Consider the following 15,688-nt stretch of genomic DNA (forward strand, 5'->3'; position numbering starts at 1 on the left):
GGTGAGGAGGGTAACAGGAGTCCAGGGAAAATAAGGTGGCGGTCCTGCAGAGCCCCAAGAGGGAAAAGAACCATCTTATTGACTGTAGCTGTTTGCAATGTAGATATCTGGCTGGGGAGGAACAAGCCCTTCTGGGCAGCAGTTCATCTCAATCTGAGGAAAACAGAACACATGAATTGTACCCTGAAGGTGCCTGTTCCTCTCCACTGCAGACATCTAAACATAGCTGCCCTGAATCACAACAGTGATGTCTGCTCCTTGGGAGCAAGCCTTCAGGCAACTTCTCAGGATCAGTGGGCTTAGAGCCATGATAGTGCCAGTGTTTTGACACAAACATAGCAGCCTGCCAGAGTCCAGCAGGGGAAACTGTGTCAGATATATGGCACACACTGTATCTATAAACTATTAAAGATAAGTGGTTTTTGTTTGTCCTGTGCCCAAGTGATATCTATGAACTCACGTGAGTAGATCTGTGGATTGCAGGATCAGCCCCAATACTGGTGGAGTGTAAAGCAAAGAGCTAACAGAATTGTGACAGTTGTAAAGTTTAATTTTAAAACCCCCAAGCTATGCAATAGATTAATGCTTCTGCAGATGTTCCATTCTTTGACATCTGTTCTTTGCTGTTTTGACTGTGAATTGATGAGTGCTTGCCATGGCAACTTACTTGTCCATCTTGGCCTGAAGGTTGAGTACATTGGAGTTTTGGAAAAGGAGGGGGAGGAAGATGATGGTCAGAAAGCATTAAGAGGAAGCCAGCATCAAGATGTGGAGGCATATCCACATTAAATCACGGCACACAAGTAAGAAAAGAACCCTTCTCACTGTATAACTCCCCCTATAAAAATCTGAGTGTAAAATATCTTTAGAAATACAACACAAGCCCTTAACATCTTGAAACAAATCTTTTGTATTTATGGAGGATGACTTAACAGAAGGCAGGGGAGGAGAAAGGAAAGGAATTAATAGTCATTAATATAGGTTAGACTCAGCAAACAGTTTTAGCTGAGGAAAGAGGGAAATATTTTGAAAATGTGAAAACATTTAATTTAAACAGATTCAAAATTAAATGCCTAATATTAAAATGCCATGCTAGTTGATAAGAAGGGCTTAGCTTTACAAAAGAGAAAACAGAAAGAAAAAAAAAAAAGGAGAAAATGTGTAGAAGTGATTATATAATCTGGTAATACAACAAAACATGCTATTTTGTGTAGACAATATTTAAGCTTAAATCAAATTGAAATTTTTCATATGTTTACCTACAAGTTTTTAGGAATCTTATTAAATTTGCTTCATTTTCATATCATTTATTCAGTTTGGTGTTGAAACAAAATGCATTTCTCTCTTAAATGGCATCACAGCCGATCACTGAAATGTTCATATAGGACTAACTATGCCTAGCTAACAAAAGTTTTTATTTGCTGTTTCTGTTCTTAATTTATTTCATAGACTACCTGTAAGGCATCAAGCGTATTTTACATCAGATACTGTGTAACATAAAAGAAAACCTAATTTCCTAAACTTGTTACTAGATTCTCAATGCAGAAATGAGCTGACAGCAGTTTTTGCAGTCAGACTCACTGCACAGGCATTTTACTTCCTGTGACTACAGGAAAGTAAAATTAGATCAGTAGCCTGGGACACAGTGCCAGGCCCACAATTTGGTTCAGATCTCCTCAGGATATATATATATATGGAAGTGAATAGATTACTTGCACTTATATTTCTTACCCCATGTTCAGAGATTATGATAGTCAGATCCTAAAAATTTGTGGTGAGAACATGAATATGTTTCAGTTTTTCTTGAATACCTAGAATTTGTATTTTCTAAAAAGTGCATATGCGCCTCTCTAAATGCCTGACAAACATTCTCCCTAATTCTATCAGTAAAGCCTCAGAGCACTGTCAACAAGCTATTACCAATATCCAAGAGCACTGATCTGTTTCATTGTGTTACTCTTGAGTACCTAGCCTCCTGTAAATTGAATTGCTCTGAGTTAAGTGTATGTCTCTAACAAAGGGAAGACATGTTTCTAATGACCTTAACCACTTAATTTTGACCTTGAAGCCTATAGAACCTGAAGATGTCAGAAATTCATTTTAAGTGAAATAATAATATATTCCACACTAAGTGCTGCATACAAATACTGTTCAAAACACTCTAAAATTATCTCTGATGGAAACTGGGTGGGTTTGGAGAAACTTACGCTTTAAATAACATTTTTGCCTGAATCATCTTTTTTTATCAAATTTATCAATTTTTATCAAATAGCTCTTTATTTCTTTATTGATTTTAGTATGGTGAAAGCAAAATGGGGGGCGGGGTGGTAGATGATGGGTTTAGTTTTTCTAAAGTCAGGAACCATCTCTTCATTGCTGCCTTCTTGTCAGAGATCATCACAGTAACATCCATATTGGGAGCATGATATAGGGCTTCTCCTTTTATCCCAGACTAGACGCTGTCAGCCCCCCATATCATGCTTGCAGCCCACATGCCAGCTCCTGGAAATCCCAGGCCAGTGTTAGATGGGATCTGTGGACCCACTTCAGTTGCATCTGTTGTCTTTGAGATGGTGCTATGCCTTGATCTTTTCAGATTCACCTGAGGTTCATATAAATACCAAAAAAGTTTAACGTGCAAACAAGTCTTAGTTTAGCAAAAGATTAGGTACCAGAACTAAAGAAGAAAATATGGTAAACAGCACTTTGAGCTCATACTTAACACTTCAAGCTCTCCTTGCTTGAGCCACTGTCTCAGCCACACTGGGAGACTAAGGTCTGTCTTGCTTCTCCTGCTCCAAGTCTCCCATGACTGACTTGATCTGTGGAGCATTTTGAGATTGCTTCTTAACCTTACCTTTTCCCCAAGGTTGAACACCCCATCCTCTTTCAAACATCTCCACGACTCTCTTCTAGATCCTGTCCCATAGTAGGAATGCCAGGGATTTATGCCAAATATACCGATGATGTCTCAGTCCCCAGCCCTGCTCTTTATTGGTTTGATCCCTTTTTGGAAGTTTCTTTGAATTTCCCTTGCCAATGTAATCCTTAATTATTAACGCAGTCCTAACAACACTGTTGGGCTTCAAGGCTTCTTGTAGCAGCCAGATGCAAGGAGTAGCTGTGCTGAGCATAGGACCACTCTTCCAGATCTGTGCTTTTTAAAGGAAGTGACACCAATATTTGCTCTCTGAATTGCCCCATTTTCTTCTTCTAATACTTGGTTTGTGCTATGCTTATTTTTCCTAGTGTATTGTCTCTCAAGATGAAATACTCTGTTTCCTGGATCTTATATTATCGTATCTTCCAGGCAGAGTGAAGTTGAGCTGTGCCAAATCAGCAAGATTTGATTTTTATAATGTTTCACAACTACTTAATTCTCTTGCAAATCCTAATACAGGAGACTGGGAGGGTGTGGGGGTCCCAAGAGACTAGGAGTCCCTCCCACAGCTCCAAGGGCAGGCCAATGACATACTGCCAATTGTTTCTCCAATCTTTTCCTGAATGCCAGAAACCTCCCTTGCCAGATCACTCTAATGTTTCAGTATCGTTCAGCTTGATTTTTTTTTTTAAACGTATCTGACCTAAATCTCCTTTGCTACAATTTAATCCTGTTATTTCTTGCCTGATTCAGAAGTAACATGGAGAGCAGTTCATTCCCTTCCTATTCACAACTGTTTGTTACTTATTTTTAAAATGTTACTGTGTTATCTGCTTAGCATTTTCTTCTGTATTTTGAATCACCCTGGCTCTTTCAATTTTTTCCTCTAGGTCAAATTTCCCAAAACTCTTGGTCATTCTTATTGTCCTGCTCTGTTCTTTCTTTAATTGATCCATATCTTTCTTACTCAGGCTGGACTTTACGCCCTGCTGAATAGCTATGCAAAATAAAGGATAAGGGAAATTTAAGCCCTATATGCTCTTAATTTGATTTTTTTCTTCTTCATGTACCTTACCCTACTCTTGCTTCCATTGGTAACTTCACTTCTTGATCCTAACAGTGACATTTATCTTCATTTTTTCTGCATTTTGTACCTTTCAGCCTCCTCACTATCTCTGCCTTCTGTGCTACAATAGTGTTTGTCAGACCTAGAGAGTCATATGAGAGAAGCCATTTCCTTAAGCACTGAGGATGATTTTTTTTCCCCCCTTTTTTCTTTGCTCTTCATTATACCTTAAAAAATTTAATACGCTGAGATAAGTTCATCACTTTAGGCATTTGGTGACATTTCCACGTTAAACCATCTATTTTCTTGTCAGTGTTGCTGTCACTGCACTTTCCACCAACCATGTACAGTGGTGGTGATTGCTCAGTTGTTATCCAGAGATCTTTCATTATTAGTATTTTGATACTTTCCTATTAACCTTTCATGTTCTAAAGGAGAGATGGCATCTGTGCTGGATGGGCCCTTCACATAAATGCTGTCAGAAACAAAAGTGTTTTCAAAACTTTTAAATTACTCCCATTTTGTGCTTAAATACCATCTAGCCAAATCAGGAATTCCCACATTCTTCTTCCCTTGGTATTTTGTGGAATTTTATATATGCTTATTTTATACATGTTTATTTTATACAAGGTTCCTCTAGCTCAAAGGTTAAGATGACTTCCTTTTACTTCTTCAAATTAAAGTTTGAAAAAATGCAGATATCTGTAATTGTTGTGCTCCAGAGGTTGTCATTGGCAGAGGTCTGATGTTGGAAATACCTCCATCATACATCATCACAGTCAGAGAGTGACACCTAGGACTAGTTGCCTTCTGTGGTCGTGAGAGGGAACCTGGTGAGAGAAAAGTGACATTGACTGCTGTGGAGGAGACAAGCAAGCAAGACAGAGAGATGGGATTCTGGAGGAGGAAACAAATATATCAGTGGGAGAAGTTTGTCAGTTGTGTGGATGTTTGTGTAAGACAGAGAAAAGTGGAGAAAGAGATTATGCCTGAGGGTGCATGTGTGTACAGCAGAAGGAACTATAGTGACTCTATAAAGTTGCATCAAATGGTGCAAAGCACATTTCTACGCTACGTTTCTTGGACATGCTAGGTGTTCTCTTTTAAATATTTGACAGCAACTATAGCCTGCAGTGTATGAACAATTTTCTGCAGTTTGCATAACTTCTTCTCATTGTCTAGTGATGTAACACTAGTGGAATTTTCCCCCATTTTTAAAATATTATTTCCAGTATTCATTGCGCCCAAACTGTTTTTGTTTTTAAGCAAAGTCCTTTCAACAAGATGATTGAATTATAAGTTATAGAGACCTTGATGCATGAGCCATATTGATTTTTTTCAGAAATCATCTAATGGAATTATAATTTTCCTGTGAGGAAATCTTTGTAATAAAAGAAAAATACTATAATAGTGCATCTACAAAGTGTATAGAAAAACATGGATTATGAAGTGAAGTGAGATTTTGTCTTATTTTTTCTTTTCACGTTGCATTTTTACCCTTCCCATATAAGAGAATGAAATAGATTGCCATAAGTATGCCAACTATACTAGTTCCAGAGGTACAATAGGTGAGAATTTCAATTCTACTCCAAAGTTTTACACTGAATAAAAGTATCTGAATAGTACTACAGAGCTAAAAAACACTTTGGTGACTTCTGTTCCACCTTCAGACTGTGAATTTTCTGCTGGAGCTCTTAGAGGCACAGGCCCTGTATGGAAAGCGGGCAAAATAAAAAATTCTAGAAACGTTTACACCTAGTGTCACTTCTGTCAATAGATAACAAAGATGTTTGCACTTTCCTAAGCTGAAGAAACCTGCCTTTTGCTAACTGGGGGACTTCTTAAAAAGAATAAATATTTCTTCATCTCTAGAGAAACATAATATTGTTTATTAAGCAAAAATCTTGTTTATTAAGCAAAAAGCAGTTGGTTTACATGGTGCAAGTGAATTTGGAGGGGGGGATTCTTTGCCAGTGTATGTGTTACTCGAGGCCTTAGTGATCTCAGATGTCGATATTATCCAGCAAACAATTTTAGGATTAGTTCCATCGCTTTGTAACATATGCAGTCAGATGAAAACTAACATTACCTTATTTGATAGTGATATTGGCCTTCAAGCAAAAGAAGACTTGCTTGTTTTCTGTAACTCCTCTCATTTAATCTTCATGTAAGAGCTCTGAACTTAGGAGAGCAAATCATCTTTGTCCTCTATCACATTTGCCTGAACCATTAAACTATCGAGCTCCATCTGGTGCTGCTTTGCTCTCCTGTGTCATACAGGAGATGTTTTCATCCAGCACCTTATGTCACTAGGCACATTGGGAATGGCAATAATTTATCAATAGTGGAGCTTGTGTTTAGATGTCTGCCTTGTCAGTACATTGTGCCATGAATGGAATTTGCTTTATCACAACAAATTAGAACAGTCCAAAGCAAAATCATAATTTGCCCTTGTCATACATGGACCCTGTTTCATGTAAAGCACATCTAGCAAATGAAGGGGTTTTGTACAGAGATGCACAAAGGATCCAGCATTCTCTCTTCATAGTTTAGAGATATTATTATATAGTTCAATTTTGTCTTGTCTCCAGTTAAATTCTAATTACGCTACCTTTGCTTAAGAAACTTTTGGTTTTCTTCTATTTCTGATGTAATTTTTTTTAACATTAGATGATCTAGTTATATACATAGATCAAACTCCTTTGAGCTTATCTGAGTAGAGACAGATGAAAAATTATGCAAACCATCAATTATCAGGAATTTCCTCTCTGCATTAGACCGTAACATTTCTTTTCATGATTGACCTGAAAATTGTGACTTGGTGAAGCCAGCACATTAAGATGGATTTGCCTTTATCTCTTGTTGTTTTGCATATTTAATTTTTTTGTGGGAAGTCTTACACAGTCTGAGCATGGTTTGGGATTTGGAAAAAGGTAAATCTATGTAATTCCATTAATCTGAATTGTGAGCTGAACAGTGGTAATCAAGCTTATTCTTGCCATCATATTTTGCTTTGGAAAGCAATTCCCTTTCATGTAGTAATGGTGTCATACCTGGAGAGATGGCTGCTCTACCATATGCTTTGGCAGATTTCCAAGACAACTTCCCTTGTAAAATTTTTGTTTACATCTTTTCAATGCATCGGATTACTTGAGTACCTTTAGTAAGACTACACAGTGTAGTTGCTCAGAAATTCACTATGGCCATCTTATTAAAGGAATATAACAACTATTTGCATAATGGAGAAGAAGAAAGGGAAAATGGTTCACTCATGTCTCTGCCTAAAAATGAGCCAGACAGAAGAGTTTTGTAGCACTGAGTTGAACAACATGAAATGAATTATCAGAAGACGGTTCCTCAAACTCTTTCCAGTTCTAATAATCCTAGTGGTAAGATAAATAAAGCACAGGAAACTGAGATGTGAGCCAGGGGAACAGGCATTTGAGTTGCCCAAACTCTCAGAGTATATGGGGAACCATAACTGGTAGAGTTGTGAGTGATTTACATTCTTCACATGCATCTTTCCCCTTCATTTAACTGGGTCTTGTGTTTTCTCTGGTGCCTTTTCTTTCCTGGAAAATGGGGACTTGCGTTAAGTCTGAGAAGGTGCTGTCAGAGTGGTCTTCTGTGACTTTCGCTTTCCTGCAGAGCAAAATGTATGTCCTGCGCAACCAGGTATGGTGCAGAGACCCGCCCAGGTGTTGCTGAGTGAATTAGCTTGGGAATTGCAGGTATTATGGTCACATAAGCATGGGATAGCACCAGACCTAATCAGCCGTGCTAACATGCACATGCACTAACCCCGCTACTCCCTCTACAGCCAGGGCTAACATCTCTGCCTGTAATTCCTCATGTTGTGGATGCGTAGCTGACTTGAAGAACTCGGGGTTTCATTGTGCCATGTGGACTGAACTAAAGCCTCTCTCCTGTTAGTGTCATTTGCAGTAGGCTTTTCCTCAGCTGTAGTCTTGTTGAGTTCACTGGCATCTCTCTTTAGAAAGAATTTTGCATTACACTGTCAAATACAGAGGTATACAGAGTGTAACAGAGAGCTACAGGACAGTTCACTGCATCCTGGAAAGTGTTGACACTGAAAAGACTTTGGAGTCTAGGTTGATAGTCATATAAGTATTTCTTGTCTTCCTTGATTGTATGAGCTGAGAAACAAGACTCTGAAGAGTGAGTTGAACAACCAAATAGCTTCATCTTGCTGGAGCATAGGCAGGTGCTCAGAACTTGGGCTGCTGCAAAAACTTATGTGTCCACATGGGAGGTCAGTGGTGGCCTTTCTCTCCAGAGGTGCTGTGGTGCCCAGAGAGGTTATGAGGTCTCCATCCACGGACATATTCAAGACCCCACAAACCACTCTAGTTGTCCCTGCTTTGAGCAGGAGTTTGGACTCGGTGACCTCTGGATGTCCCTTCCAACCTCTATTATTATACGATGCTATAGCAAGCAGCTTCTTCAGTTCCTCTAGGTTATTTGTATGCAAAAGCTATAATAAGCCTGCCTGCACGTTTTGTGTGTTTGATTGATTATTAAGTTTGTGAAATTAACTGTTGGACAAAAAATAAATTGCCTTTTTCTTTGCCAAAGCAATGTTTCTCCAATAAGCCTCTAAAAGCAAACATGAATATTTAATAGACAATTCATTAAATGTAAGTATATTCTACTTCAAAAAATGATTAACGAGACATAAATCTGTACTGGAAAATTATTGTTTTCATATTTTACGCTTGGGATAAATCATAAAGGTAGCTGCCTGATAAAATGTAGTTCAATTGTACGATGTATTTTTAACGGCCTGTGATGCCAAAAGTAAACTATTGTACATAAGAGATCTTTTTTGGCCCATAGTACAGTCAAAAATGTTTGATGATCTCAAATATTGCTGTATAAAATATTAACATTTTTAATCTAAAATTGCAGTGTATAACTGATGCCTCATGTAAAGAGATTTAATGTCAAATAATGTGTTCATATGTAAAATCACATAATTCTGCTCAGAGGTTTTAGCTATCTGCATTTTTAAATCTGAAAGTGGTTAATTTCACATGTTTATACTATCTTCCAGTCCAGAGGAATTAAAAGATGCATCCTATCTGTTTGTCAGATGAAATCCATATGATTAGCTATTTTGATTGTCACAGAAATTGACCCAGATGGGTCAAACCTGTATTCATTCAGTGTTTACTAATGGGATTATCAAGAAATGTTTTATTGATGTCTCACACTCCCATCAACCTCTTCCATTAAAATGGTCATGCTGAGGTATTTCTAATCCTTTTCTCTAGGAAGGGGAGTCCAAGTCAGAGGATATTGTTTCCATGGTAGATTTAGTACCACTAAGTTACCTTACTGTGAGATCCATCCTGTCCATCACAAGTGAATTCAGATGACATTAGTTAGAATTAAAGGCATCCTTTCTCATGTTGTTTCTTATCTCAAAGGAATTTGTATCTCTCTGTTGCAGACTGTAAGCTCATCATTGCACAGTAAACGTGAGCAATGAGGTAGTATTTGCATTTTACTTCTAGTCAAGTAACCTACCCCGTTCTTTAAGTTGCTCTCCCACTCCCACATTTTTGTCTATGTTAAAGGACATTTGCAAACATTTCCCCTTGTTACTAACTCTGTTCTGTTCCAGCATTGAGATCCTGTCAGCTGCTGCCAGAAATTAAGCACTGTAACAATGACACCTGCTCTGAGTTGGATTAGACGACACATTGCCTGAATGCTGGCAATAGCCAGCCACCTGCCTGCATTACTAACTCCACTGGAGCTGAACCTCTGGAATTATTTTGCAAAGATAAAGCTTTACCCCCATCATCAAATTTTGTCATGAGATTTCATATAAAAATCATTTTAAATTGTAATCATGTGACTGTCTCCTTATATCAAGTTATTCTATATTTTAAATGTCAGTGTTCTCTTACGTCAAAACTGTTTTATTAACAGCTTCCTATTTATTAGTTAGGGCTTTCTTTTTTTACTCTTATTTTCATCCTTACTGCTTTTGCCCTACAGTTTCTTGTAAGTCAAAAGCTTCTTAAAATCCTAATTGAAATGTGAGCAGTATATTCCCCTTTTTCACTAAACCTGTACTTTGATTGAAAGCATATATGTGAAAGATATTGGCGCTATTATTTACTAGATTACTCTGATCCATGAACGTGGAGGTTAATGCTTGTGAGTATGTAATATTTTCCCTGAAACTGGACATATATTGACAGTATCTAAGTAATTACCCAATGGTAATAGATGCACTTTTGAAAAGTATTGGCAGCATATTACTGCTGCTTTTCCAGTTCTATGGAATTACCCTTGTGAATTTACATTTACTTTGGTTTTGCAGAGGAAGAATGGTTTAATCAACTAAAATTTGCTGGGGTTTGTTTTTCCACTTAATTCACTCCACATGGCAAATCAATCTGTGCTGTTAACATAACAGAGTAATTCTCAAAAACAGTAGAACCTGTAGCCATTACTATTTACTACTCTGCACTCAGATGTCATATGGAGCTTGATTATAGAGAGAATTGTTACTAGAGGAAGGATGTTGATTTTCTCTCCTTTTCTGGCTTTTCCTGCATTATGGTCTTAACAGAAATAAGCTATGTTTGCCAGAAATTAAAGCACTGTTCCCATTCTGGCTTTTTAACTTGCCTTGCAGGGTCTTGCTAAAGTAGGCAAGGTTTAATTCTGGTTGCTGGATCTGTTTCATAATCTTGTTTATCTCCTGTTGCTTTTATAAGGAAGGTTTTAAAAGGTGAGGAGAGCCCCAGTCTTGAGTATTTTTCTCTTCAATGATGATAGGGAAAACACCTTAATGGTAAATCCTTATTTCTTTTCCCTATTGATATGCATACACAAATGAGAGCATTGTTTTTTTGCAGTTGCCTGCCTAGTAGCCTCAAGGCAAATAAACAATTACACCATTCAATTGGAGACACTAATTTTATCCTTCTTCAAGGTTATATGCTGTGAATCTATTTTCTCTACTTTCTTAACTTTTAGACTTAAGAAATCCTTGTATTAAGTTGAGTCCTACAGTTGTTTTTGTCTTAAAATGACTTGACAATATTATTGATAACGAACCAAAAAACCTCATTGTTGGAGGAGAATGTTCAAGAGGGTATTTGACAAAAGACACTAATCTCCAGCCTTGATCCTGGAAGACAGCCTGCAAATACAGCAAAATGTGTGCTTTTCAAGAGACGTTCAATGTCAGCATATCTTTACTTCCATTCAGACTAACAATAGTAACTTCAGAACGAGCAGAGTCAGGTCAATAGTGAATATATATGTTTAAATCCTGCCATCAAAAGGAGTTAGAATGCCTGCAGGAGTACATGTGAGTTTAGTAGCCAGGACTTAAATTAAACAGCAGTTAACACCACTCTGTGCCTGCTTTCAGAAGGAGAATAAGAACCTGCACTTTACAAGTTTTCCTTGGCCTAGCTGGTGACTGTAACGCACCAAAGCAGGTGTTTATGCTTTTGGAGTTACGTGAATGGCTCCTACTTTAGTCTCTTCCACTCCTTTTATAGTGATACTGGAGAAGAATACGGTGCTTATTTTTTAAGCACATTTGTGGCTGATTTGTTTTCTTTGGAGATACAATGTCTGTATAAATTTAATGGTAAAAGAGAAAGGTAGTCTTGTTGTCCCAAAAATCAGGGTTCGTTTACCCGGTGTGCAAAATGCCAATATACACACAGAGCAAAGGTATTTTATTGCATATTTGCACAGATATGGGTGTCTGTTCCAAGACAGCGCACACAGCTTTCAAATTAACAGTTACTTATACACAAAGCATTAACATATTCAACTTCCTAATACATATGCAGTATTCTCCTATTAAATGATTGGTTAAAATCTCCTCACCTAGCATGTAAATTAGTACACATGCTTAGTTGTTGTTCTTCAACTTCATCATTTGAGTCGGTGGTATAATTGGGGTAGGTGGTCCGTGAGTCAGTGGTTGTGATCTCCCCCTGCCAGAATTACCTTTCCCCTAGTTTCCTACCTTTTTGGCAGATGTGAGCGGTTCTTCATGGTTTACTAAACAGACTAGTAACACATCAGTTAAACCTCTGCTTTTTGACAACCACATCCTGCTCATTAGACAAAAGTACATTGTCTAAGTTCCTACGGAGATAGGGTAGGGCTCTACAGTGGATTTCTATAGCAGCATCGATCTTTATGTGAATTGTATACTTACATTTGATTATTACAACAGTCTTGCCAGAAGGGCAAGTCTTTAATATGTGGGCCTATGGTACTGCCTGTATGCTAGGATTGGCAGCAATGATATGCTACTAAAGCGATTTGTCAGTGAAGCCAGGAAGTTTGGGAATTAATTAATATCTCTGATACAGAGATATGGGCTATAGAAACTTGTGATTATCAAATACTGATCTAATATTTTCAGGAATTATGGAATATTATCTCCAGCTGGAAAACGGGGTTGGGGAGTGGAAAGAACAAGGAGGAAAAAATTACAGCTTGTGAGAAATAGGAGATTAATGGCAGTGAAGACTGAAACTCATTGTTGACTATCTGTAACCCAGACTCTGGTGATCTGAATTCTACCATACAAACCTGTTTTGAAGATCAGGGTTCATTTAAACTAAATACACCTTGCTAGTGCTTCTCAATCAGAATAATAATTTTTTAAAAGTTCTTGTAAGAAACAAGTTGTTTTATAAAGAATGCCATCTTTGCACTGAACATTGTGAATTTTCATGAATTTTCATGTCTAGAAACTTGTGGTTTTCAATCAGCATTTCTCTGGAGAAGAGTACGATTCTTCAGTAGGAAATATTCTTTTCTCCAACCATTTTCAGTAAGTGGGTTTCCCAGAGGCTGTGAAATCTCTGCCTGTGGAGATATTCAGGACTCAATGGGACAAGCCCCTGAGCAACCTGATCTAAGTTGGCCCTGCTTTAGCTAGAGAGTTAGCCCAAATGACCCCTAGAGGTCCCTTCCAACCTAAATTAGTCTGCAGTTCTCTGATTCTGGTAAGTCTCTTGTCACACTGCTCTGAAGACCAGCAAGAATGTTATTACTGACCAGAAGAAAATCTGTTTTGCTATGGATATTCCTTCTCAAGAAATCAGTTTGAAACAACCAATTTATTTGAACGTTGGTGGCCTGGCAATTATCATATGGTGATAACTCTATAGGCACAGGTGCTGCAGGTCAATTCCAAACACTTACTCCACTTTTGTGTTTGCAAAGTGTTTTATCTCGTTATCTGTCCCCTTGATTCTGCTGTTTTTCTTTCTTCATCATCTAGACATCACTTTCTAGCAGATTGCTCATGTCAGTAGTCATCTTATGTAAATTTCCAGGGGGAGCAATGTTACATTGATTTTTGTTTGCATGTTCCTATATGTGAAATTGAGTGTACTTCTCCAAACCATTTAATGAGCCAAGCCTCAAAAGTCAATTACAAAAGAAGAATGCTCCTCTCCTCTCAATGAAACATTTAGAAGCTGAAGGATACCGTGTCTAAATGCTAATCTGACAAAGAGAGTTTAGCAGATTCCCTTCACTAAAGTATTTTTGTAACTAAGATGGTGCTCTTGATTTTTTTTTCCCCCCAGGTATTTTGATTAGCTATTTTCTCCTTAGATTAAGAGAATGTGACATTTCATTCTGTTACTCCTCCATCTGGATTTGTTCTTCTCTTTCCAGTCTTGTTTTTCTCGGGCTTTCTGAAGTGCTTTCCTTTATGAACACTTAACATGAGCAAACCCAAGAGAAATGGATTTCCATATTAATAATTTAGCATTATTATCTCTTTCTTCTGAAAATAACTGAACCTCCCAAATGTATTTTGGTTAGATCTTCTGTTGACAAAGCTGATAAAATAACATTACAAGATATTGAGTGAAAAATATTCTTTAAACATCTGTATTTATATTTGTGATAACTATATGGAAGTTTTTCGTGTTTCTGTGTGAAAACAAGTAACACATACGAAATCAAATTTAGATGAAGACAGTGTTCATTTGTGGAACAGCATCTCCACAAGTCATGTTACTGTGGCTGCCATATCAAGTATGGCTTAAACTACAATGTGCTGGAAAATGCCTATAAGCTTTCTGTTTAACAGCCATCACTAAATTTACAGGCTGTTTTTAATAAATTTCCTCCATTTCTCAAATTGTATTGGTGTGTCAGGACCATCGTTTTCTTCTGTATATTGGGCTTATTAAACCTTTCTTTTGAGTTTTCATGTTTATTTTTTTTAATCCAAGCTGTTTATGTCAAAATTGCCAGTCCACTGCTGACTTTACCTTATCTTTGAGAGAGTAGGTGGCAGGAAATTTTTGGAGTTGTGGTACTTAGTCTTGGTTTTGTGGTATCTACTTGCTAAAGTCTCATGGGAAAATAAAAGATAATTTGTGAAATGTACTTATATAGAAAAATATCATTAGAGGCCTGACTTAGAATCCATAAAAGTCAATAGAAAGAGTAAAACTGAATTCATTGTCTCTGAACCAAGTGTCTTGGGGGCATTTTGTTGCTGTTGTATCATTTCATGTTGAAATATTTTTCAGAAAGTCATCAGCAAAAGAACAGCAAGATTTTTTTCTGAAGTTTTTAGTACCAGAAAGTCACTCGTTCCATTATGTGCTAAATCCATTTTTTCATGCAGCCCAGTAGTACTTTGGGTCCTAATTTTTCTCTTTGTCCATTTTTGAGGATTCCAGTATTCTATTTGTTTAAAAAAATGTTAACTCTGTAGTGACTGTGTTGTTGGGGTTTTTTTTCCTTTTTTTTTTCCTGTGCTGAAGAAAATCATATATATGTATCTTAACTGTTGGAGCTTTCATTCCTATCACTTCACAAACTAGTAATAACATTCTAGCTACTCTAAGGACATGAACATGCTATAGCAGTTTCAATAATTTCAGTATCTATCAGGATAATGGAGGGAAGAATCAAACAGGCATCAAAAGTACAAATGTCAGCCTCCCACCCATATAGTCACTGTAGCTTCCAAATAAACAATACTAGATTTAAGAACTCCCAGTAAGTTGTATTAACCAAGAATTAATGTGAGAAACATTGAATATAGTACAATGTCTAAAAAACTAGGAAATCATCCCTAAAACCAACTAACAGTTTTCTTCCCTGGTTTTCTGAGTCTTACTTTCCTTTTCTCATACCCTATACACCTTTACCCATTTCCTGGGTATTCCTCGAACTCAGCCTGTAGTAGTTGTCCCTGTTAATGTGGTCCATTTAGTTGTCTAAAGCTGTATTGTATGCAATTTTATGAGAATTTCATTGATTTCCATTAGAATTTGAACAATTCATCTTCCAGTATTAACATGTGGCCGTCTGTGTTCTCATGTCAGCTTCAGCCAACCCTGCTGTAGCTTTCTTGTAAAGTACTATTTCTCCTCCTGAGCGCAAACAGAGCTAAAATTCTCCCCTTCTCCTCTTTACTGCATATTCTCTCTTCTTTGCCAGACAGCCTTCTGTTAGATAACAGATGTTCTGGTGTGAATACCCTGTGTAAAGCTCTCTCCATGCTACATACAACCCATAGAAAAGAAGATGGGAGCACTGCAAAGAAATCTTGCTGGCATTATTCATGGCCCTCGACCTTCCCGGGCAGCAAATCTGTACAATACTATGCTGTGGGCAGCATCAGAGTTCCTTTTGCCCGCTGGCTTCAGTTCTAACATTCAGAATTCACGTGGCCAAGAGTGAAGCTGGAG

General features: G+C 37.5%; 1 protein-coding gene across 11 annotated transcripts in view; it reads left to right on the top strand.

The window, feature by feature from the left end:
• The window catches only part of ANO4 (anoctamin 4), a 143,982-nt gene that overhangs the window by 45,023 nt on the left and 83,271 nt on the right, over positions 1–15,688 (top strand). The gene's annotated exons all lie outside the window — the stretch shown is intronic.

The sequence above is a fragment of the Ciconia boyciana genome, chromosome 1, assembly GCF_034638445.1.
Source record: "Ciconia boyciana chromosome 1, ASM3463844v1, whole genome shotgun sequence".
NCBI lineage: Eukaryota > Metazoa > Chordata > Aves > Ciconiiformes > Ciconiidae > Ciconia > Ciconia boyciana.